The sequence below is a fragment of the Dromiciops gliroides genome, chromosome 4, assembly GCF_019393635.1.
Source record: "Dromiciops gliroides isolate mDroGli1 chromosome 4, mDroGli1.pri, whole genome shotgun sequence".
NCBI lineage: Eukaryota > Metazoa > Chordata > Mammalia > Microbiotheria > Microbiotheriidae > Dromiciops > Dromiciops gliroides.
This window is the reverse complement of record NC_057864.1, coordinates 311,758,387-311,784,641: the sequence shown is the minus strand read 5'-3', so window position 1 is coordinate 311,784,641 and position 26,255 is coordinate 311,758,387.

The window sequence follows — 26,255 nt, the reverse complement described above, 5'->3', positions numbered from 1 at the left end:
AAGAAGAGAGACAAAGACAGAGAGAGGATTTATCTTTTCTTGTGCCATTGTGGTCTTTTCTAACAAAATATTTTGTGGGTCGCTGACTGAAGTGATCCCTTCTTTATTTATATGTGCACACTCCTGAGGTTATTGACACCTTCAGATGACCAGTGGAGATGGAAGGATTTTGAAAATTAGAGATTACTAAGTCCTCAGCTCTTAATGAGCTAGGATCAGCACCATAAAACCAAATACAGTATTTGCCCTAAATATTTCCAAAGACTACTAGACAACTGAATTTAATTAAAATACCTTCTGATTGTAGTTTAACCAATACCTCCTTTCCTCTTCCTCTTAAAACTCTTGAATTAGATAGGACAATACCAAGAATCTGGCAAATGGTGAAGTTGGGGAAGAGGGGAGATTGGATGGGGAACCAAAGAGACTAAATTCTGCATTGGACTCTCCATCACCAAATTTCACAGACAGAGATAGAGATTGTACCCATATTGTAGGAAAAGAATGGCAGAAACATGATTCTACTTTTTTATGACTCATCTATTTGACCAATCCAGTTGTGTAATGATCCAAATGGATTATGCAAATGGTTTGAATGCTATCTCTAGTCCAGTAGTCTCATCTAATGAGACCAAAAGAGATTAAAAATAACTTGCCTTCAATAATATTGTGAAGGATGTATGTGAGGAATTAAGGGTCCACAAAAATTTTGTTGATTATGAGGAGAAATATAGCCTGAATGAATGAAATAGGTTTTTAAACAGTCAGCTGGAGGAGACTTTGTAAAAGAAGACATCTACTGTTTTTCAGCAGCTTTTTTTTTCCAACTTTAAGAGTTATTCCCCTATCCTGTAAAAAAGTCCCATGATAATAGATGAATGATATCCTTTACTTGTGTCTGCCATAGCTAACATTGAAATTCTATTTCTATGCTACAGATGTATAATAACTAAGCTTTGCCTCTGAGAAGAGTTGACAAAATAGAATTCCCTGCCTCCTTAGTAGAGGTGGGGGACTATAGGTAAGCAAGAGGACATATATTGTTATATACAGATGTGTTGGTTGTTTTTGTTGAGCTGATTTTTGTCTCTTTCTTTTAAAATATTTGTTCAAAGGAATGATTCTCCAGGTAGGGCAGGGCGTAAGGATATATATTCAGAAATGAATGTAATGTAAAAACAGAAAACATTCATAAAATGAAGATAATATCTTAAAAATACTTACATAAATGTAGTGGTGGTTGAAGGTGCTCATAGGAGACATATCATGGAACACATACACAAAGTTCCTCTGGAAACGTCCTGGACTCCAAGGACATAGTGATTTATTCTCTGTGCCTTTTGGGGATTATGGACTTCCTGGATGTTTCTGGCTACATTATGGCCCAGAGCCAAAAGGATTTGGCAGTTTAGGATAATATGAAAAACCCTAAGTGGTTTCTTGATTTTCTCTCACCCCATGACAGCCCCAGTGACACAGAGTGCTGCATCTGTTAAAAGAAAAAATAGATTGGTGTTCAGGTCCCTTTTGACTACAGCTCTCCCAGTGGCATCATGTGACCAATCCTTCTGTACTCTTGGTACCCTCCCTCATGTGGCAGTGCCAAGGATCCCAGCTAAGAATGTGCCTGCTCCCCTGGCCACCTCTACCTCTTCTGTGTTCATTCTTTCTTGATCTTGGGTATAATGAATGACAAATAGAAAATAAATTCTAATTCTAAATGTTTTCATTGCTTCCAAGATTTATAGGATTTTTAAATTGTTGTATTTATTTTTCTTTTACAGTCATAGAGCATCTTTGTCTTGAGATTCTCCTTCCTTCACTTTTACACAAATGACAATAATTCCTTCAACTCTGCAAATATATACTAAGCTCTTACTATGTGAAAGGTAGGCATTGAGGATATAAGGATGATACACAAAATAAAGCCTGCCCTCAATAAACTTATGTTCTACCATATCTCATCATAGCTACTTCCAAGTTTTAAAGCTTGGTTTTGGTTCAATCTAATCAAATAGATTCTTATGAGCCCCCAATACATCTGAATTTCTTCCTTGAAACACCAAGCCATTTTACAATCAATGACATGGTATCACACAGTGCTGGAATGGCTAATTGACTTAAAATAGAAAAGCAGGATCAAATGAAGGAAATACAAGAGCCAACACTCTCAAGAGCCCACATCAAACCACCAAAATACACAGTCCCTCAAACACTTCTATAGTGCTCCTAGAGTCAACATTAGCACTAGCCAGGCCCCCAATTCCAACCATTAGCTCTGAAATAGAAAAAGAATCTATTGATTGCTAGACACCAGATTAAGATATTAGGAGAGATATTTGCTTAAATCATATCATATTTGCTTTAAAAAATAAAAATAAATAATCATATCATATTTGCCCAAATAAACATTGATATGGATATGTGCTTTGCAGAATTTTTTTTCAGCACTCTTTTAATCCAGGCCATTCATTTTTATAAAAGTTTGACTTCCTTTTTCAACCTCTCTACAGAATTATACCAAAGAAGGCCAAGTTGATGTAATGCAAATGTGAATGTGCATCTTCTCAAAGTGGAATTCTCAGGGAACAAATGAACCTTTCCTCCTCGATTTTATATCTCCTGTAAGTGTCCCCCCCTCTGTTCCTTGTGTACACCACTCCATCTTATACCTCTGTGCCTTTTCATTGGTGGCTTCCCAACATGGAATGCACTCCATCCTAGGCTCTACATTATAGACTCTCTAGCTTTCTTTAAGACTCTGCTCAAGGGGCAGCTAGGTGGTGCAGTGGATAGAGCACCAGCCCTGGATTCAGGAGGACCTGAGTTCAAATCCAGCCTCAGACCCTTGATACTTACTAGCTGTATGACCCTGGGCAAGTCACTTAGCCCCGATTGCCTCACCAGAACAAGAAGAAGAAGAAGAAGAAGAAGACTCTGCTCAAGCACCACATCCTTCAGGAAGCCTTTCATATCCACCCTCCACCCCCGCCAAGTTGGCAGTGCCTTCCCTTCTCGGGTTGCCTTCCACTTCCTCCATATCTATTTTATGTTTACCAATTTATGTATACATTGTCTAGCACCACTAGAATGTAAGCTCCTTGAGGGGAGGGACCATTTTTTGCCTTTCTTTGTATCCCTAGAAGTTTAGCACAGTGTGACCTAGTGAATAGAGAGCTGGACCTGAAATTTGGAAGTATCTTACTTCAGATACTTCCTAGCTATAGGATCCTAGGGAAGTCCCTTAACATCTCTTGCCCCAGATTCCTCACCTGTAAAATGAGGCTAATAATAGCCCCTACCTCACAGGATCATTGTGAAGCTCAGATGAGATAATATATGTAAAACATTTTGCAAACCTTAAAATACTACATAAACATCAGTTATCATTATTACTATTACTATAAGCACTTAATAAATGCTTGTTGTCTGATTCATTGTTTTAGATAAACCGAGAATATATCAACAGCAAATTCCAAATAACCCTTACACATTAAACTCTAACACCTTTTACCACAAGGCAAAGTCATTAACATTGTGTTTCTCTCATCCTGTTTCCGGCTGGCTCAAAAGTTTGTTATTTAGCTGATTGGTGGATGTTTGTGCTAACTTGACAGAAGGGGAAGTGGAAGCTTACTCAAAGTCACACAACTCAGAGAGCTAAGAATGGAAGGCAAATTTAGAGTGGGAAGAAATCTCAGAAGCCATTTGGCCCAAGTCCCTCATTTAATAAAAGATGGAAGTGGTAGGATTTGAACCTATATCCTCTAATTCCTAATCCTTCATTCTTTCCTCCACCCTGCACTATAGTCTTCTACTTTTCTAATATCTTCCTATTGTATCTGTTTCTGCTTTTTTGCAGGGGGGTTTTGAGGAGAGATGGGGAGTGGGGTTGGGAGGAAGGAAATCAGTTAACTGACTTGCCCACAGTCACAGAGCTAGTAAGTGTCTGAGGCTAGAATTGAACACAGGCCCTCCTGACCTCAGGACTGCTGCTCTATCTGTTGCATCACCTAGCTGCCTTGTGTCGGAGAAATTCTATTGTCTTCTACACATAGGGTACCAGTACACATGGCCCTGTCAAATAACACAACTTAACTGATCTTTATAACTCCCACAAGGCCCAGCATAGTAATCTGTCTTTGTTGTTGTTGCTGTTATTGTTGTTGAGTCACTTCAGTCATGCTCAACTCTTTGTGACCTTATTTTGGGATTTTCTTGGCAAAGATACTGGAGTGGTTTGCCATTTCCTTCTCCACCTCATTTTGCAGATAAGGAAACTGAGGCAGTGTTATAAGACTTGTCCAGGGTCACACAGCTATTAAATATCTGAGACCACATTTGAACTCAGAAAGATGAGTCTTCTTGAGTCCAGGCCCAGCATTCTATCCACTGTACCACCTAGCTTCCTGATGGTGATCTATGAATACTTCAAAAGATCTTGAAGCATTTTAGATGCCCTAGAATCTAGGTCGGAGGTGTCAAACATGGTGCCCACCATGGTAACATCCCAGAGTATAAACAGAATCAGATTAAAGTATAATTTGGAAATATTTAACAAAATAAGTAAAAATACAATGAAACATAGATAATGTTACACCTAAAAACTAAGACAATCTACAGCCTACAGGTATCCTCATGTATGGTTTAGACAACCCTGTTTCTATTTAAGTTTGATGCCATTGGTTTAGATGACACAGATTCTTGTTTTCCCATGTAACTGATATTTATCCCAAATGAGAAGTTTATAGCCTATAACAAAACCACTCCTTTCTACTACTACCCTATCCCATTCTATGGCTTGTGGTTTCTGAGAAAAATATTCTGTTTGCTAGAGGGCACTATAAAGATGAGAATATTAATGTTTGATCTCTTTTGAGTTTCTATAGTTGTAAGCTATAGGGATTTGAAGGGTGGGGTTAGCCTCTGAACCATAACTAAGGTGGCCTCATCAGGGCTTTGCTCCAAGGTGTTGAAATTTAAAGATCTCTCTCAGCATTTGTGCTTCAGCAGGTAGAAACAATTAACCTTCACACAGAGAGACATAAATAAACACATTCACCAGAGCCACAATCTAGGGGAAAACCTCCCTGGCCTGACCCCATCCTGCCCCTTCCCTTGGCAGCAGCCCACCTATCACCAGGTAATACCCTGGGCTTTCTTCTCCAGTGAAACCTGGTATGATGGCAGCTAAAGTCTCTTTCCCCTTCCTCAAATGAAGCAGTCTCAAAAAATTCATTTGAATGTACCTTTCTAGCTACTTGCTGTGGTTTGTTTTGCAGTGCTTACTGAGGCCATCAGAATTTCTAGCTACTGCTCTGGTTAGCCCAAAATAGTTTTATAGCAATAAAGGATTGCTTCTTTCTTGGTCTTTTTTACTAATCTCAAAACAACCATTTCCGATGATGAAGGTGGGATCCCATGAAAGCTGCACAGCCATAGAAAGTATGGCCAGGATGCCAACACCCTGGAACATGAGCGGACTGGTACTTAAAATTGCCGCTTTTTGGAAACATGGAAGAACTTGATGACAATCAGCCTTGACATAGAAGGGACTGACACCAGTCCCAACTTGTCTACATAAAGTCAATAAATTTTTGTCATGGGATCATTGTATAGACGGACTATCTTCTCCAAAATAAATGGGATAAAGCAGAGTTCCAAAGTATGCCAAAATAATATTAACTTGATAAACTTTGAATTTTATAAAGCACTCGGTCATTCATCCATTTATTCATTTATTTTGGAAAGCACTTTATACACATCATCTCAATTTGTCTTTACAACAAGCCTATGCTATAAGTACTACCTCATTTTAGATGTCTATTATCTTCCAATCATAATGAAGTGCTATACTTGGAAGCAGGCTAACTTTGGTTCAAATCCCATCTCTGACACTTACTAGTCAAGTTACCATGACCTAGTCATCTAACTTCTCTGAGCTTGTTTCCTTACCCACAATATGAGGATAATGATACCTGTGATACCTATCTCACAAGGTACAAATGAGATAACATGAAGGTTTTTTCAGTTAAGTGAAACTTTTTTTTTCATTAATCTGTCCTTCCCACTATTCCCACCCCCACCTCTTATCAGGACTGTTGCATTAACCCTCTAATTAGTCTCCCATTTCCCTGTCTCTCCTTTATTCAATCCTGTCTTCCACACAGCATAATAATTCATACCAAAATAATTTTCCTAAAGTACAGGTCAGATTACTTCACTCCTGTGCTCAAGAAGCTTCATTGATTGGCTTCCTATTGTTTCTAGGATAAAATATAGTTCCTTTGGCTTTTAAAACTCTTCATGGTGGGGCGGCTAGGTGGCACAGTGGATAAGCACCGGCCCTGGATTCAGGAGTACCTGAATTCAAATCCAGTCTCACACACTTGACAATTACTAGCTGTGTGACCCTGGGCAAGTCACTTAACCCCCATTGCCCCGCAAAAAAAAATAAAAAAAATAAAACTCTTCATGGTATGACTCCAATCTCCCTTTCCAGATTTATTGTATATTATTCCCCTTTGCATACTCTATATTCTGGCCAAACTAGCAGACTTACTGTTTCCCAAACTCAGCATTCCATCTCCTTCCTCTATGCTTTTTACAAGTTGTCCCCACATGCCTGAGTCTTACTCATCTCCACCTCTTAGAATTCCTAGCTCTCTTTCAGACTGAATTCATATATCATTTCTTATAGGAAGCCATTCCTGATGTCCCTAATTGTTGGTGCTATGCTCAGATCATCTTGCATTTACTCATCAGTGTAAATAATGGATTCCCCAATGATGTAAGCTTCTTGAAAGGAGTGTCTTTTTAATTTTGTGTTTGTATCCCAAGCACCCATCATACTTACATGTAACAACTGTTTAATAAATGCTTATTTGATGTTGAATGAATGCTCATTGTGCACTAGAAGAAAATGAGGCAAAAGAAATTAAATAAATTGCCTATGGCCATGCAGCAAGAATGTGTGAGAGGTGAAATTGTGAGCCTAGGTGTCTCCCTGTCTAACTTCATGTGCCTGTTTCATCTGTGGTATGATCAAAAATGCATTTCTCATTGGCACTAGTAAGTCATTAGTCAAATATCTAAGTTTCATAAAGAGAATCAATAGAGCATTTCTTGCTATTCTAGATTTCTGTCATCTGTCCCAATACTGCAATTTGGGAGATTTCTTAGAGATATATTCTAGAACACCTTATATATGGAATTCATGATGAAACTTCTAAATGGTACCTCTTAACTGAACCTAATTTGACATTTACAACAGTCCAAAACTTATTATATTACTATATAATCCTAGCTACCATGGATCTCTAAGGCTGAGACTGGTGGATCTCTTGAGCTTTGGAGTTCTGACCTGCAATGAGCTATACTGATCAGATATCCATACTAAATTGTAATCAGTATAGTGAGCTCACAAGAGCAAGGGCACCACCAGCCTAAGGTGTTCTGGGCTAGAAAAATGGAGCAGGTCAAAGCTCCCCTGTCAATCAGTGGTGGGATCAGGGCCATGAGTAACTAATTCCTTCCTTTCCAACCTATGTTAAATGGAGAAATCCAATCTTAAAATATACATATATACATACATATATACACACATACATACACACATATGTATATGTATGCAGCTCAGAGCTCCAGAACTCAAGAAATCCATAGTCTTAGTCTCCATAGTAGCTAAGATTATAGTCGTACACAATCATATTTGGCTCTTGGACCATTATAGTTGTTATATACACACACATGTTTATGTGTGTGCATGTATATATATACATATATATACATGTATACATCAGATAGGTGATAGATGACAATGATGATAGATAGATAGATAGATATAGAATTTTTATTATATCCTAGAAGCAATAGAAAGCTATTGAAGTTTCTTGAGCAGGACAGTGACATAGTCTGACCTATACATTAGAAAGATTATTTTGGCAGCTATGGGGGAAATGGGTTGGATAAGGGAAAGACTGAGAACTTGGAGATCAATTAGGAACATACACCTAGACATATATACATATATGTATATATACATATGTATGTATATACATACATATGCATGTGTGTGTATGTGTATATATATATATATATATATATTTGTTCCTAATTGGTATATATACACACATACACACAAATATATTCTAGATAGCTAGAGGCTCGGGCAATGAGAAGTTGTGACTTGCCTAGCATCACAAATGCAATTAATGGAAGAGCCAGGTTTTAAATCTAAAATATCTGACTCCAAATTTGTCAGTCTTTCTACCATACCATCCATCTTTCAAGGTTATGGAGGGTTAGACTAAGGGTCTGCTTGCCAAGTCAAGAATGCAGCATGAAGATCCATCAAAAAAAAGGACCACTTTAGAAGAGTACAGAATTTCAAAATCCATATTAAGGAAGCCCATCCATTTTGATAAAGTTCCCAGTACTAGAAATCAGGTGACCTTGATTATTCACAAGTCAGTAAATCTCCATATTCAGGAGACCAACAGCACGATATCTGAAGATCCTGTCGTATTTGCCATAGTATTCATTAAAAAAAGATGTGAGTGTAGGATGTAGGTCAACTCAGGGTATCAAGTCTCAGTGAAGATATTTTCTATGGAGTATTCTCCCAAGAACATTTGCCAAAGATTCTGAGGTCATCATACTCTTCAAGATTACAATAATCAGGGGCAGCTGGGTGGCAGTAGATAGAGCACCGGCCCTGGATTCAGGAGGACCTGGGTTCAAATCCGGACTCAGACCCTTGACACTTACTAGCTGTGTGACCCTGGGCAAGTCACTTAACCCCAATTGCCTCACCAAAAAAAAAAAAAAAGATTACAATGATCACTTAAGTTTTTATTTCTGGACACTGTGCTGTGAATGAGCAGAAGAATTTCCTTTCCAGAGATGTGTACACTCATCATTGCAAAGGAGAGGAAAAAAAGCTTTAGGAAGCCTCTAACTGACACTGGGGATCAGGGTCTAAAGTATTTATACCATTAGTACCACTTAATTACTATAAGCTGTCATTAGATTTGTCATTATATTCTTCAAGAAATAAGGAATTTATAAGGGGCATCCAGTATCCTTCTTTCTGTATCATGATATTACACTAATTCTCTTGAAAGCTAACAATGTACTTTTTTGCTCTAAGAAAAAACAATGAAGAGCTTAAGCATCTCAAATAGGATGTCCTGAAACCAGTCAGTCACATCTAGAAGCTGTATACATCCTGCCTCTATTGAAGCCTAATGGTAAAGTAACTCTTTGGGGATATAAGTGATTTGTTTGTGCTTATAACCAATGAAGCTCAAGCTGTATCTTATTTAGGTCTATGTTAAAATGCTTCAGAATATCACAGACATGCTCATCAATAGCTATGAGTGAAAAATGAAAGTTAATTCCAAAAAAAATTTAAAAATAAAAAAAATTTTCAAAAAGAAAGGTAATTCAGGTCTCCATCCTATGCCTGCAGTTAGTGAGATCTTTACATTCTTGTGAGAGGCGAAAATCTTAGCAAAACTTGACCTTGCCCAGTCTTGCCAACAATTAATCATATATGTTACTGCAGATGTCCAGTCACTTATTGAAAAGCATTTTAGATTAAATAGCCCCAATTTGTTGAAATATCATGACCCTGGGGGGCAGCTAGGTGGCGCAGTGGATAGAGCACTGGCCCTGGATTCAGGAGGACCCAAGTTCAAAGCCAGCCTCAGACACTTAACACTTACTAGCTGTGTGACCCTGGGCAAGTCACTTAACCCCCATGCCTCTCAAAAAAAAAAGAAAGAAAGAAAGAAATATCATGACCCTGTAAATTTAGCCATGTCATGCAAATTCCTGTGATTCTTATGCTATCCTTTTTTGATGACCCCTCTCAATATGGGGCTAGATAATTATTTCATAAAACAAATTCTGCAAGTCCTATGTGGTTCTGATGGAGGCACTCAAATAAATAGAAAAATATGAACCAGAACTCCCAATGTCACCCACTTAGGCTATTGCAACAGCAGTCCTAGCAGTCATCCTGCCCAATTATTAGGCTTGTTCCATTCATGATGCTCCTGCTCCAGAAACAAAGCCAAAGGTTCATGCTTTCCTTAAGCTGCTCAATTTCTAGAAAGTTTTTCTTCCATTCCAAGCAATCACTGCAGAGCTACTCCCCTACCTATTGGAAAAAGAAGTGTCTTTCCCTGAGTGGGATGACACACAACCCGCAATCCTGGCTAATGGAGAGACTGAGGCTGGTGGGTCACTTGAGGGAGTTCTGAACCACAGGAGGGTTAAGCCAGTGGGATGTCTTCACTAACACTGGCACCAATATGGTGAGCCACTGGGAGCAGGGGGCCACCAAGGGGCATAAGGAGGGGCAAACTGGCCCAGGTGAGAAATGGATTAAGTCAAAACTTCTGTGATAAACAACTGTGCAGTTGGGCCCATGAATAGGTGCTGTACTTCTTACTTGAGCAAGGGAATTTTGTGGCTTTGGTCCTCATGATGTGGAGGAAACAATTCTGGACTTAGAATCAGAGGACTGGCATTTAACACCTTACTCTGCCACTTACTACTTGTGAAACCTTGGACATGTCCCTGGTAGCTCCCAGGGGAACACACAGACATATGGAGACACCAGAAAAATGTATCCAGAGTTTAAGTTTCTCTGTGGGTCCACATGCACTCAAGGCTATATAGCTCACAATCCATTGGCAGTTAGGGGACTTAATTATTCAGAGCAGAAGCTTTTAATGAAATAGCATAAGGAAGGAAATCATGGAATAAATACCACCCCCCCAAGCCATGGTGTACTCTCCCATGAGTACACACACCATCAGCAAACAGAGTGAACACACATTGGGATCACATGTGGGGACACATGGGGCAGCTAGGTGGTACAGTGGATAAAGCACTGGCCTTGGATTCAGGAGGACCTGCGTTCAAACCCAGCCTCAGACACTTGACACTTAACTAGCTGTGTGACCCTGAGCAAGTCACTTAACCCTCATTGCCCTGCAAAAACAAACAAACAAAAAAAAACATGTGGGGACACAGACACGTGGCTGAAATATACATGCAAAGGAGCAACTTGAGGCCACCAAGTTTTCTGTTGTTGTTATCACACTTTTCTCTCTGGGCCTTCTTTCTTATGGACCCACAACTGGGCATTGTGTCATGACCCAACTGGGTGTCACACCTCTGCTGCTCCCTACCCCTCTCTCTTTCCTAAGCTTCCCAGATCTCTACTGGGTTCAACCCTCCACTGGTCTACGGGTGGCTGATGAGCCTGGTCCCTTGCTACTGAACTTCATCTCTTTGGGGCAGCCTGTAGCCATCTTAACTCTAGTCTACTAGGGTATAGTGACTAGAATGTCTTTCCCTGATAAGAACAGACTGAAATTTCTTTTGTCATAGCCAGAGGCAATAACACAGCTAATAAATGCCAGTCAGAGAGACTCAAGGCTAAGATTGTGTTTTCTTCTAACTCATAACTAGAACTTGAATATTAGTCTTTTGTCCCAGACAACTATCTGACAGGTTACAAATTCCCAAGATCCTTTCTGGTTTGGCTTGCAAATGAATGTGTGCCAGAACAAAAGGGAAACAGTGGAGTAAAGGCACTGTTCTCTTCCCAACTTACTTTGTTTCCTGCCTTTATTATGAATATATGTCAGCAGTAAAGCCTCTAAGCACGGCCAGCAAAAAAACCTTGATGTCTCCCTATACGTTTAACCTTCCTGGGCCTCGGTTTCCTTATCAGCAAATCATGGCTATTGGACTAGATGACCTCTCGGATCCCTTCCAGCTCTAAATTTATGATCCTGTGACATGCTCAAACAGTGATACTTCCCAGAACATTAAACTGCTATGGACTTCTGGGACTATGCCAGTAGATTTTGATAAATATAAATTACTGCTTCTACTACTGTTGCTTTGCCTTACATTGTTGAAATTGCTCTTAGCCACAAAATGTCAGGTGATGCTGAGGTAGCCATTATTTATTCCTTAATGTAAAAGTAGCAGGCTATTGTAGAAAGAATGCTGGTGGGGCAGTTAGGTGGCGCAGTGGGTAGAGCACTGGCCATGGAGTCAGGAGGACCTGAGTTCAAATCCGGCCTCAGACACTTGACACTTACTAGCTGTGTGACCCTGAGCAAGTCACTTAACCCCAATTGCCTCACCAAAAAAAAAAAAAAAAAAAGAATGCTGGTTTTGAAGTTAGAAGATTTCAATATGAAGCTCAAATTCTGGCCTTGCCACTTTCTACCTGTGTGACCTAGGACAAGTCCATAACATCTCTGGGCCTTAGTTTCTTCAGATGTAAAATGAAGGGACTGTGCTGACCTGTGTGATCCCTCACAGCTCTCAATTCAACAACATTTCTTAAGTGCCTGTATTGTGTAAAGCAGTATGCTGGGAATACAAACAAAACCAAAAATGAAATAGTGATTGCCTTCACAGAATTTACATTTTAGCCCCTGTGATCTATAAAAAGCTACCTAGAAATTGGAATAATTCATAAATTGAGAAGAAAGGTCTTAGCTGTCATGGTAGCCAAGGTATTGCACAATTACCTCTACAGCCATGCTGTACAATTTTTACTAGTAAGAAGCCCTTCATAGATAAGCCTATGCCCTTAATTTCACACACACACACACACACACACACACACACACACTCTTTTAATGATATCATATATACAGGTTTTTTTGTTCAGTCTCATGCTACACCTCCATAAGCCTGGAAGAGGGGCATTTAATGCTATTGTCCTAAATTGTTTGCCATTACAGATCCTTGAATATGCTGTGCCAACTTCACACAAAATTTTAATTTTAGAAGACTTCCCCCATGACCTCTTTAAGCTAATCAAATCTCATGATCATCCACTTAGAATCCCATAACACCCCACATATTGAACTGGCTATGGGAGAGCTGTCCAGTAGCAAAACTGCCCGAGGAATCTTAGCTTTCCATGAGCTGTCAACATGAGTTCTGTGCTCATAAGAGATGCCCTTCATGGGGAAGTTGCATTATCCCAGAAATGTTCATCTCTTTTTTGCAGCATATTGCTGCAACAAAAATTATTCTCATGAAAGCATTGGTTAAATGCTATGTTTAGTGACCTAGAATTGATTCTAATATTGAAAAGACTGTAAGAGAGCTCCAGGTTACATGATAAAATGTAAAGGTTCATACTTTTATATTGGAAGTGACCAAGAATTCTTGGTCAATTCAATTCAATCCAATAAGTATTTCTTTAGCACCATCCTTTCTCCTCCAGTAGGTTGCCTCTACTATCCTCCCTCCTCTCTTTAATCTACTGGCTAACTTAACTCTCTAACTACTGGCTTCTTCCCTGCTGCTTGAAAATATGCCCATGTCTCCCCCATCCTTTAAAATTCCTCACTTGATCCTTTCATATTGCTAAGTATTCTCCTCTATCTCTCTTCTTTCTCAGCCATCTATAGTCAGTGTTTCTTCTTTCTTTCCTCTTACTCTTTTCTAAACTGGCTTCCAAACTGGCTTGCAAACTCATAATTTTTTTTTTAATTCTAGTTAAAGCTTTGAGTTCCAAATTCTATCCATCCCTCCCTCTCGTCCCCCCTCCCTGAGACAGCAAGCAATCAGACATAGGTTTCATGTGCAATTATGTAAAACATTTCCATATTAGTCATTTTATATGAGTCAGGTAAAAAAAGGAAAGAAAGAAAGTGAAAAATAGCCTGCTTCAGTCTGTATTCAATCAATATCAGTTCTTTCTCTGGAGATGGATAGTATGCTTCATCATTAGTCCTTTGGGATTGTATTGCTGAGAATAGCTAAGTCATTCACAGTTCAACAAACAATATTGTTACTGTTTATGACATTCTCCTGGTTCTGTTCACTTCATTATTCATCAGTTCATGTAAGTCTTTCCAGGTTTTTCTGAAATCATCCTGCTTGTCATTTCTTATAGCACAATAATATTCCATTACAATCATATACCACAGGGGTAGCTAGGTGGCGCAATGGATAGAGCACCAGTCCTGGATTCAGGAAGACCTAAGTTCAAATCCGGTCTCAGACACTTGACACTTACTAGCTGTGTGACCCTGGGCAAGTCACTTAACCCCCATTGCCCCACCACACACACACACAAAATCATATACCACAGCTTGCCAAACTCATCATTCTTCAAAATTGCTTTCTCCAAAGATGCCAATGATCTCTTAATTCCAAGTTTCTCAGTTCTTTCTTCTTAATTTCTCTGCAGCATTTGATACTACTGACCCTGTTGTTCTGGATATTCACTCCCCTGGGTTCTCCTGGTCCCTCTTCTACTAGTCTGATCACTCCTTCTCAGTCTCCTTTGATGGATCTTCTTCCATGTCATGCCAACTAACTGTGGGTATCCCCCCAACACTCTCCCCTGGGCCCTTTTCTCATTTCTTCCTATATACTCTCACTTAATGACTTCATCAGCTCTCATAGGTTTAATTATCATCTGTATTCAGGTGATCTATGTGTTCAGTTATAGTCTCTCCTCTGCACTCTGGTTGTAACATCACTTACTCTCTACTGGACATTTTGAACTAGATGTTTCCTAGGCAACTTATACTCAACATGTCCAATACAGAATCATCTTTCCCAAAAGAAAAAAAAATACTCCTCTTCTGAACTTCCCTATCACGGTTGAGGGCACCACCATCCTTTCAATTACCCAGGTTTATAACCTTGGTGGCATCCTCAGCTTCTCATTCTCACTTACCCCAAATAAATAATCTGATGACAGATCTTATCCTTTCTTCTCTCACAATATCTCTCATATATGATCCAACCTTTCCACTCACAGCCACCACCCTAGTTCAGACCCTCATTACTTCTTACCTGGACTATAACAATAACTTACTAAATGGTATCCCTATCTCAAGTCTCTCTCCATTTGAATCCATCCTCCACTGTGTTGCCAGTGTAATTTTCCTAAAACATAGGTTTGACCATATGAGCACAGTGAGCTCCAGTCACTCTCTGCCATGGTGACTCTGAGAGGCAGGGAGGTCCTGAGTCCCATCAAGTCAAAGCTGATTAGTTTTGCCCAAGGAAGAATCTCTAGCAACTATTGCAGGTCTCTTGGACAAGACAATTGCCAACAAATGGACAGGCCTAAACTTTTCCCAGATGACATGTACTAGGAGTTTAGACAGTGCAGATCCAAATGTAAAATACATAACGAGCCAACCCACCAACCGTTTTATGTTTAGATGGTTTTAAGTAGCAACTTCCTAACTGGGTATAGCACTAGTTAGCACTGGTTCTTGTTTAGTATAAATCTTACAGGCAATGTATGCTTGTGAAAATCTTTTGTATTTTAGTATTTATTTTGTTTGTAGCAAATAAATACCTGTCCCATATCTGATTCATATCATACAAGTACCTTTTTTACTCCCCCTATTAGCACAACACTGGACAAGAACCTAGACCTAAGTTTTAAATCATTTGTCCCTGGAACAGCCAATTGGGGTATAATGAGCCACAGTGTGAGAAAAGAGAATCTAGTCCCCCTCACATTAGAGGCCATGCTCTCCAGTTCTGAACTCAGTACTGTTCCATCTACAAAAATACACCTTGGCGTATAGGAAATAGACCCAATAACACCACCTCCTATGAGCCCAGCAGTTTTCCTTAATGTTATATACCAATGGGGCAGTGTAGCACCACTAGTTTGGGTTATCTCTATCCCTAACCAGATAAGAACTAGTGAGACAGATATGCTATTCTTTCTGTGCCTTTCTAAACCCTGTCACAAGTGCACCATTGTCAGCTGAAGGGGAGAGATGAAGAACACCATAGAATAACATTATCTGGAGATGATTCTTTGACTGAAACAAATTGTCATTAGTCAAGGTCCTGGACTCCTCCCTCAGTGTTGTTGTACTGACCCTGCTCTGTAAGGACTACCTTTTTTTTGGGGGGGGGCAATGAGAGTTAAGTGACTTGCCCAGGGTCACACAGTTAGTAAGTTTCAAATGTCTGAGGCTGAATTTGAACTCAAGTCCTCCTGAATCCAGAGTCAATGCTTTATCCACTGTGCCACCTAGCTGCCCTCTATAAGGACGACCTCTTGATTGAAGCCATAATTCCTGATTTAAAATCTTGTTTTCTTGTCTATCTTTGAGTCTGCCATCTGGTGAATTGCCAGCTCTCATTATTGTTCAGTTTATCATTTGCTTTTAGATTCCTGGAATGGGCTCATGTTCACCAGAATTCCTGAGGTTCTTTCCCTGGTTCATCACCCACAATTTTTTAGCATATCTCAGGTCCTTTCCCTACCACTATAGAGGCAGAGGACAAAACAATGCAAAGTCTTTGCTCATTTTTATGGAAGAAGAGGGTTTTTTTGCTAAGACCTGTGTGGTCTCAGAGTGCAATGCATTACAATTCATTACATGGAATTGCATGCAATATATCCTAAGCCTTAAGTGAACAAACAGCATAGCAATGAAATAAGATGCCAGACAGTAGGAAGCCATGTGAATAATACATTCCAATAACTTCTGCTAAAACTAATAACTTCTCAACTCCAGCTCCCCTGTACCGGCTGCTCAATTCAGGGGTTTAGAGTCTTTGGAAACCTGGCCACATGGCTTCATCTCTCTCATGTTCCTAAAGCTAATCTCCTTGGCAACAAACTGCTTCAAACTATACCATCACCCCATCTTGAGCATATATACACAAGGCCACTGATGCCTCTGAAGCTGACACCTGACAGTAAGGCTCTCACACATGGACAAAATGCAAAGATGCCTCCCCCACTCCCCAAGGAGATTTCACAATATCCAAATCATATCCACAAGAACAGGATGACCATGACCTTTCAATTACCATTCCTTTCCTCAGCACTCCGAGTTACAAAGTGAAGGACACAATAATTCTCTAGTCACTGTTGCTGTTGTCAATGAGTCACCTGGAATCATACAGGCAGCTAAGGGGCAAAGTGGATAGAGCACTAGCCTGGAATCAGGGGGGCCTGAGCTCTAATCCTACCTCAGACACTTATTGGCCATGTGACCTTGGACAAGTCACTTAACCTATGTTTACCTCAGTTTCCTCAACCATAAAATGGAAATAATCTACCTTCCAGAATTGTTGTTAGGATCCAATGATATCATATCTGTATTTAGCACAGTGCCTACCACATGGTAGGTACTATATAAATGTTGGCTATTATTATTACCTGGTATTTCTAGGCCCACTAAAAGATTTCTAATTTTTTGTCCTTCATTCTCGAAGAGGACCATTACATCAGGGTGATGTCTAGTGAACTGGATTTAAGTGAGGGAGAGCTGTGCAAAGTTATTAGCATCACTCTCTCCTCCAGAGCCAACTAGGTTTAGTGGCAAGATATACATCAGGACAACTGGAGATGGCCCTGGATATTTGAGGCAATTGGTGTTAAGTGACCTGTCCAGGGTCACACAGCTAGTAAGTGTCAAGTGTCTGAGGCCAGATTTGAACTCATATCCTCCTGACTCCAGTGCCAGTGCTCTATCCACTGTACCATCTAGCCGCCCCTCTGATTTCTGATTCATCCTCAAGTCAAGCCATAGGAGGATGTGTTGAAGGAAATGAAGATACTTGGCTTAGAAAAGACTTAGGGGAAATGTGATAGCTGTTTTCATTTATTTGAAGAGCTTCCAGATGGAAAGGATATTAGACTTGTTCCTTGGCCCCAGAGAGTAGAAGGAGGAAGAAGCACCCCACCCACCATGGTTAAAGGCCTAACAATGTATCTCTGTCCATCTCCAAAAGTTACAGAGATGTATGGTTAAGCTCAATGTAGAGGAAAACTTCCTAACAATCAGAGCTATCAACAGTAGAATGGGCTGCCTTTGGAGACAATAGGCATAGGACAATAAGTGGCACAAGAGGGAGTATGGGATTTGAAGTCCAGCTGTTTGACCTTTCTCTCAGCCTCAGTTTCCTCCTATGGAAAATGAGGATAACAGCACTTGATTTACAGGCTTGTTGTAGGGGTAAAATGAGATCATGTATGTAAAATTATATATAAATACTAGCTATTAGCTATTAATGGAATTCTCTAAATTTCCAGGAAAAGCAAGCAGATCACTTGTTGAAAGGGACTCTCAGGGGCAACTAGGTGGTGCAGTGGATAGAGCACTGGCCCTGGATTCAGGAGGACCTGAGTTCAAATCTGACTTCAGACACTTGACACTTACTAGCTGTGTGACCCTGGGCAAGTCACTTAACCCTCATTGCCCTGCCAAAAAAAAAGAAAGAAAGAAAAGAAAAGGGACTCTCAGCTGGGTGAGAATTGGAATAAATGGTCTCCGAGGTCTCTTCCAACTAAAAGACTTTGTTTTACTGATACTGACACCACAGAGGAACAAGGAGAAGGTGGGGGGAGAGGGTGGGGGGAGAGGGAAGGGAGAATGGGAAGGGAGAAGAGGAAGGGAGAGAGAAAGGAGAAAGGAAAAAAAGGGAGAGAGGCATGGGGGAAAGTGAGGGGAAGAGGGTGGAGAGAGAAAGGAGAGAAAGGAGGAGAAGAGAGAAAAAGGAGAAAGCAAAAGAGGGAGAGAGATTAAGGGGAAAGTGAAGGAGGGAGGGAGAGGGGAGAGAGGAGAAAGAGAGGGAGAGGCATGGGGAAAGTGAGGGAGGGGAAATAGGGGGAGAGAGGAGGAGGGAAAGAGAAAGGAGAGGGGAGAAAGAAAGAAAGGGAGAGAGGCATGGGGGAGAGAGGAAAGAGGCAAAGGGGGAAAGAGAAATGAGAAAAAAAAGGAGAGGCATCAGGAAAGAAAGGGAGGGAGAGAAGGAGAGGAAGAGGGAGAGAGAGAGAGAGAGAGAGAGAGAGAGAGAGAGAGAGAGAGAGAGAGAGAGGTGAGTGGAGATTGGAGAGAAAAAAGAAAGAAAAAGGGAAAGAGGCATGGGGGAGAGAGGAGAGAGGAGAAAGGGGAAAGAGAAAGAAAGAAAGGGGAAGAGGCTTGGGGGAGGGGGAGGGGGAGAGAGAGAAAGGGAGGAAATCAAGTTTCTCTGCCAGAAATGACCTGACAAATAGAGGCTGAGGCTGAGGGAGAGAGAGTAGAACCAAGCCAAGCCAAGCATTGTTGGGCCAACAAAACTTTACCAGCCAGCACCACAAGTGTGCAACTTACCCATAAATTCCTAAAAACTTTGACTGGGAGAAGAGGCAACAGCTGGAGTGGAAAAACTGAGATCATATGTACTGCCAGATCAATAAGGATAAATGTCCCTTTACTAAGTAAATACTTATCAGTGGAAGGAAGAACCCAGAATTTTTGGCTTTGTGCACTGAATTAAGGGAAAAATAAACTAGCAGAGTAAAAAATAAGTTGCACAAGTCATTTAAACTAAATTTAGACTAATTTCCCTGCTGGATCCTTTGTATTAGAATTCCTCATCAACTCAGCATGGCTGCAGAAGAGTCTTCCTTTGACTTAATACCACAGGCATTATCTGGCCTGAAGCTGCTTTTCTACTTTAATGAAGTTTCATCCACTGTGCTTTATATAAACCTTATGGGTATATACAGGGCCTATATACAATACACACACAAACACACACACACACAAATATTCCCTATTTTTCAGTTTGTGTTGAAAAAGCGCATGCATTATAATACATCAACATCAAATGCCATCTGCTCTCCCCATCACCCCCACTCCCAACTCCACTGTCGCCAAAAACAACAACAACACAGTTTTTCAACCTTTTGTCTCCTTTTTTTCTTTTGTTAATGTCAGGAATCTTAAATAGATCATGGAAAAAGGAAGAACCAGGTTTAAGAAGAGGAGATTACAAAGACTAAAAGGAAAAGGAAAATGCCTTCTGCATGGGTGAGTGTGGGGCAAGAAAGAATTTGGAGCTCAAAATTTTGAAAGATGAATGTTAAAAAATGTTTTTAATGTAACTGAGAAATATTTAGTGAAATAAACAAAATAAATTTTTAAAAATGGAAAATAAAAATTTCTTCTTAATGAGTGGGGAGAAGTAAAAGAGAATTTGGAGTTCAAATTTTTTTTAAAGATAAATGTTTTTTTTTAATTGTAATCAGGAAATATTTAAATAAATAAATAAAAATGTAATTTTTTTTAAAAGCAAAAGCACAAAAAAGAAAAGACAAGAATGAAGGAGAAAGGGCAGTAGGTGTGGTTAACAAGCCTCCAGGCAAAAGTTCACTTTCAACCAGTATAACAACCGTGGCCAGAGTCTGAAATAGTCTTTCCACTTGCCTCAACTCCCCCCAAAGCAATATTTGTAATTCTGTTAGAAGCCTATTGACTCTCTTACTACAATCTAGGAAACTGAGAGCCTCAAGCTACTAAAATCATTTGAGCTATTTTATAAGCAGGATCTGGAAATGGCAGTAAGTGGAAACTCAGATGAGTGGCACTCTCAGAATGAAAATACTTCTCTCCCCCAAAGAAGAAGAAACTACTCTACCCTGGTCTAAACACATTTGGAGTACTTCATTCATTCATTCATTCATTCATTCCAGGATGCAATATTTTGGGAAGACCATAGATAATCTGGATCACATCCAGCAGAATAAGAGAGGACCAGAGAACGTGTTATACATACAATGTCCCACTCAAGGAACTTGGAGAAAAGAAGACTTTAGGGAGATGATTATCTTCAAATATTTAAAGGGCTGACATGAGGAAGAAGGATGGGATGTATATTGGAAAAAATGATGGATTTTGAGTCAGGAGACCTGTATTCAAATCCCAACTCTTTTATTTACTCTGTGACCAGGAGCAAGCCACTTGACCCCTCTTGGCCTCAGTTTCCTCTTATGTAAAATGAGGGAGTTTGAATTAAATCATCTCTAAATTCCACATCAGTTTTATAGCTATGATTCTATGTCTTACTTTGGTTGGCCCCAAAAGGCAAACCTAGTTACAGAAAAACAAAATTCAGGGGCAGCTAGGTGGTACAGTGGATAGAGCACTGGCCCTGAATTCAGGAGAACCTGAGTTCAAATCTGGCCTCAGACAGTTGACACTTACTAGCCGTGTGACCCTGGGCAAGTTACTTAACCCCAATTGCCTCACCAAAAAAAAAAAAATGTCTATGGGTTAGAAACAAAATTCGACTGGATTTAAGCAGAAAACTTCCTAATAGAGTTATTCAAAACAATATAAACTCTTTGAGGGTAGAATGAATTCTACTTGGTCTCTGTATCCTCTGGGTGAATGAAAGCATGGTGTCTTGTAGATAGCAGGTACTTAATAGATACTTGTTGAATTGAATTGAACTGATATATATTTTTTTCAGGGCAATGAGGGTTAAGTGACTTGCCCAGGGTCACGTAGCTAGTAAGTGTCAACCATCTGAGGCCGAATTTGAATTCAGGTCCTCATGAATCCAGGGCCAGTGCTCTATCCACTTCACCACCTAGCTGCCCCTGTTGAATTGAATTGGAAAAAACCAATTCCTTAATAGGAGAAAAAGAAGGGATAAGACCTTTGCTTGGGATGGATAGGACAGTGATAACTGACAAAAGAGGGAAAGCAGAGCTCCAGAATTCTTATTTTGCTTCCTATTTTCTTTGCAAAGGACAATGACCTTTATTCCCTGGAAGTGACAGATCAAAAATGACTAATGGGGAAATAATAGCAAAGATAATTAGAGAAATTGTAGGAAAACATCCAGCCCTCCTTGATGAATTCAAGTCATCTGGCTCAGATAATAATAAGGATGATAATGATGATAATAATAGTAACAACTAACATTTATATAGCATCTACTATATACCAGGAACTATGCTAAGTGCTTTACAAATATCTCATTTGATTCTCACAACAACCCTCAGAGGTAGGTGATATCATGATCCCCATTTTATAGATGAGGAAACTGAAGATTGGATTCAAACTCAGGTCTTCCTAACTCCAGGCCCAATGCTCTATTCACTGAACCATCACCTGCTAAAAGAAAGGTAACAGAGTTTGCAAACTATAGGCCAGTGATCTTGACTTTGATTTCAGGAAAAATTCTGAAATGGATCATTAAAGAGATAATTGGTAGAAATCTAGATAGAGTGTGGTGAATATAACAAAAAAGGAAAATGTTGGATGTTGGAGGAGATGTGGGAAAACTGAGACTCTAATCCACTGTTGGTGGAGTTGTGAACTGATCCAACCATTCTAGAGAGCAATTTAAAACTATGCCTAAAGGGCTATAAAGTTGTGCATACCCTTTGATCCAGCAATACCCCTGCTAGGTTTATATCCCAAAGACATCCCCAAAAAGAGAAAAATGACCTATTTGTACAAAAATATTTATAGCAGCTCTTTTCATGGTGGCTAAGAATTGGAAATCAAAGGGATGCCCATCAATTGGAGAATGGCTAAACAAGCTGTGGTATATGATTCAGATGGAACATTATTGTGCTATAGGAAATGACAAGCAGGATGATTTTGGAAAGTCCTGGAAAGACTTATATGAACTGAGGTATAGTGAAGTGAACAGAACCAGGAGAATGTTGTGCACAGTGACAGAATTATGGTTCAATGAAGGACTGTGATGATGTAACCAATATCAGAAACACAATGATTCAAAAGAATCCCAAAGGATTAATGATGAAGCATACTATCTACCTCCAAAAAAAGAACTGATATTGATTTTACACACACTGAAGCATGCTATTTTTTATTTAATTTCTTTCATTTTTTTTCTTTTATTTAAGTTTTCTTATACTAAATGACTACTATGGTACATGTATAACCTATATCTGCTTACTGACTGAGGGAGGAGGGAGGGGAGGAAGGAAAGGAGGGCTAGAACTTGGAACTCAAAACTTTAAATAAAAATGTTTATTATCCAAAAAAAGAGAGAGAGAAAGAAATCTAGAAAGAGAAGTAGTGATTACAAAGAGCTAAAATGGCTTCATCGAGAATGGGTCATGCTAGACTGACCTTTCCTTTTTTGGCAGGATTGCTAAAGCAGTGTATCTGGGAAATGTTGTGCATATAGTATAGTTGGATTTTAGCTAAGCTTTCAAGAAAGCATCTCATCCTCTTCTTGTGGAGAAGATGAAGAGATATGAATTAGGTAACCATACAATTAGACAGATTCAAGAGTGGTTGGATGACCAGACTTAAATGCTTTATTGTCCACATGGCAGGAAGTCTCCAGTGAAATGCTGCAGAGGATCAATGCTTGGCCATTTTATCAATGATTTGCATAAAGGCAAGGCTCTCACCAAATGTACAGATGACACCAAAGGAAGAGAAATAACTAACACAATAGATGATGGAGTCACAATCATGATGGGCTAGCACTGGGCTGAATCAAATCAAATGACAATCAATAGGGATCAATGTAAAGTCTTACACTTGGGTACAAAAATACACACGTATAAGTTGATTACTCAACAGAACAATTGTTCTGAAAAATATCCAGGGCCTTCAGTGGACTGAGTGTAAGCTCATCATGGATCAGCAGTGTGTGTGTGTGTGTGTGTGTGTGTGTGTGTATCTCCTATCTCTCACCCCTGCCATCTTGTCAAAAGCTAATGTGGCCTTGAGCTGCATTAAGAGCAGTGAAGACTCCAGGAACAAATAGGTTAGGATCCCCCCATAGTTTATCTGCCCTTATCAGACATCATCTGGAATCGTGTGTTTAGTTCTGGGCACCACAGTTTAAGAAGGACAATGATATGTTGGAAAATGAATAGAGAAAAGCAACCAGAATAGTGAAGGAACTAGGAATGTCATGTGAAGGAAATGGCAATATTTAGTCTGAAGACAAGGCTCAGAGATGGGGAAGGAGAACTGGGATATGATACTTGCCTTCAGGTATTTATAATGTAAGGCTTTCATTTGAAAGAAGCATTCATTGGATCTCTTCTATTTACCTCCAAAGGGCAGAACAGGATCAGTGGATAGGAGTTACAAAGAGGCCAAATGAGGATTGATTACTGTGAAAAACTTTCTAACCATTTCATCTATCCAGAAGTAGGATGGGCTGCCTTATGAGTGGTAGGTTTCCCTCTCCTTGGAGGTCTGCTAACAGGCTGAACAACCACTTCTCAGTCATATTAAAGTGTAGATTCCTTTTGTGTATGGTTTGAAGCAGATAGCTGTTGTTGAACTAATTCTGTGATTCTTTGAATTGAGTTGAATTAAATTGAATTGAATTGAATTGAATCGAATGGCCAAAAGTGAAATGGTCTACCTCAGTAGATAGTGGGTTTCCTCTTTTTAAAAAAAAATTTAATATTTTATTTTTCCCCAATTACATGCAAAAGCAATTTTTAACATTCGTTTTTAAAACCTTGAGTTCCCAATTCTTGGAAGTCTTCTAAAAGAGGCTGAATAACCACCCCTGAGGATATTGTGGAAGAGATTCCTCAGTCAGGTACCAGGGAGAATAGATAGCCCCTGAGATTTCTTCCAACTCTGACATTCAAGGCTTCTGACATTGCTCATATGGAGCCTACACTTTTTTCATCTACCACCATGCATGAAACAGGTGGACTCCACACCCCTTTACCTGGATGACATTCTTCTGTGTCATCTCAACAGATGCTACCTAGAACAGAGAAGTTAGTTATCCTCTTATCTTGGGGTGGGGGGAGAAACAAATCTGAAATAAACAATCAGAAATCATTTTGGCACCCATGCAAAGAAATGTCAACAGAATCTCTTGGGTCTGTTTTTCTGTTGAATTCCAAGAATTGTTTGCTGGGTTCCCTGGTCCAAACTGTTGGACTGAAGAGGTGCAATTTTATCCTTAAAGCAGGGCGTTCCTCAGGCTCCCAGCCAATGTAATTGGCTCATTCACTTCCTTCCCTACACAATTTCTGCAGGGCTTTATGCATGTGAGAAGCCCATTAAAATGATGATTCAGAAGGGGGAAACCAGGAAGCATTCCTCGGATTGCTCAGGCCATGGCTAGTTTACCTCCCTGAAGCTGTTGTGCAGGTTCCTTTTTATTCCCCACAATTACCATCAGGGACAGATTAAAGTAGATGAGGAAGGGGAAGAGGAGGTTGCTTATTTTTTTCTGGTAGGATGTTGGTAATCTTTCCACAGTCAGAGCTTCAGGCCATTGGGATTCAGTTTTGTTCGACACATAACACATGGTTGTATTGTTCCTTATATTCAAGAGGACCTGTTGCAAGGCAATATTAGCTTGGAGTTATTCCACCACTAGGGATGACTGGATAGATCACTGCAAAACTGTTCATGCTTCTAGCCTCCTTGTGACCAGTGGCAAATCTGTCTAGAGCTATGATTCAAAATCTGAACTGGTGATTTCACCCATATGGGAAACTTTTGGTGTGGAAAACTCCATCCCCAACTCATCTTTCAATTGAGACAACATACATTTTACAGATGAGGACATGGAGTCCCACATAGGTTAAGTAGAATGTCCAGTGTATCAAGCGGGATAACCGGTGTTCACACCTAGGTTCTTTTACTCCGAATCTAGCACTTTTTATACTGGATCGCAGAGATGCCAGGAGCTCAAAGTCACACACCTAGTATGTGTCAAAAGCAAGACTTTAACCCAGGTGTTCTTTTTTTTTCTTTCTTTTTGCAGGGCAATGAGGGCTAAGTGACTTGCCTAGGGTCACATAGCTAATAAGTGTCAAGTGTCTGAGGTAAGATTTGAACTCAGGTCCTCCTGAATCCAGGGCCAGCACTTTATCCACTGTACCACCTAGCTGCCCCCTAATCCAAATGTTCTTTACTCCAAGGCCACTCTACTATGTATCATTGCCTCTCTAAATGACCCTTTCCACCCCTACCACCAAAAAAAAAAGGTTCAAGATAGGTCTTCAGGTTCTGGGTATATAGTCTAACTATGGAGAATCAATCAAACCATCACTAAATATTTATGAAATGCCTACCGTGCACCACCACTGAAAAGATTCCAAAAGGTACAGTCCACAATCCTGCATCCCTAATACATATTGAAACCTGTACAAAGATCATTGACATCATTAACATTGCGTTCTAATAAGCCCAAGAGTTCTTTAATTTATACATGTACCCAGTTTCTTTTATGTTATAAAGAATACCTCTAAACTAAAGAGCAACTAATCCCCTTTAAATTTCCAAAATGACCAATATCCCAGGCAATGGTTTGGCTAGAAAAAATTTGACAACTGCTGTTACTCTGTGTTCTCACCAGTGAAAAGTTATCACAGTTCTCTCCTGGACAGGGAGGTCTGTACTGCCAAAGTGACAAAATGATAAGAGGAATGTGTGCCAACAGCTAGCCTGAAACTGGAAAGG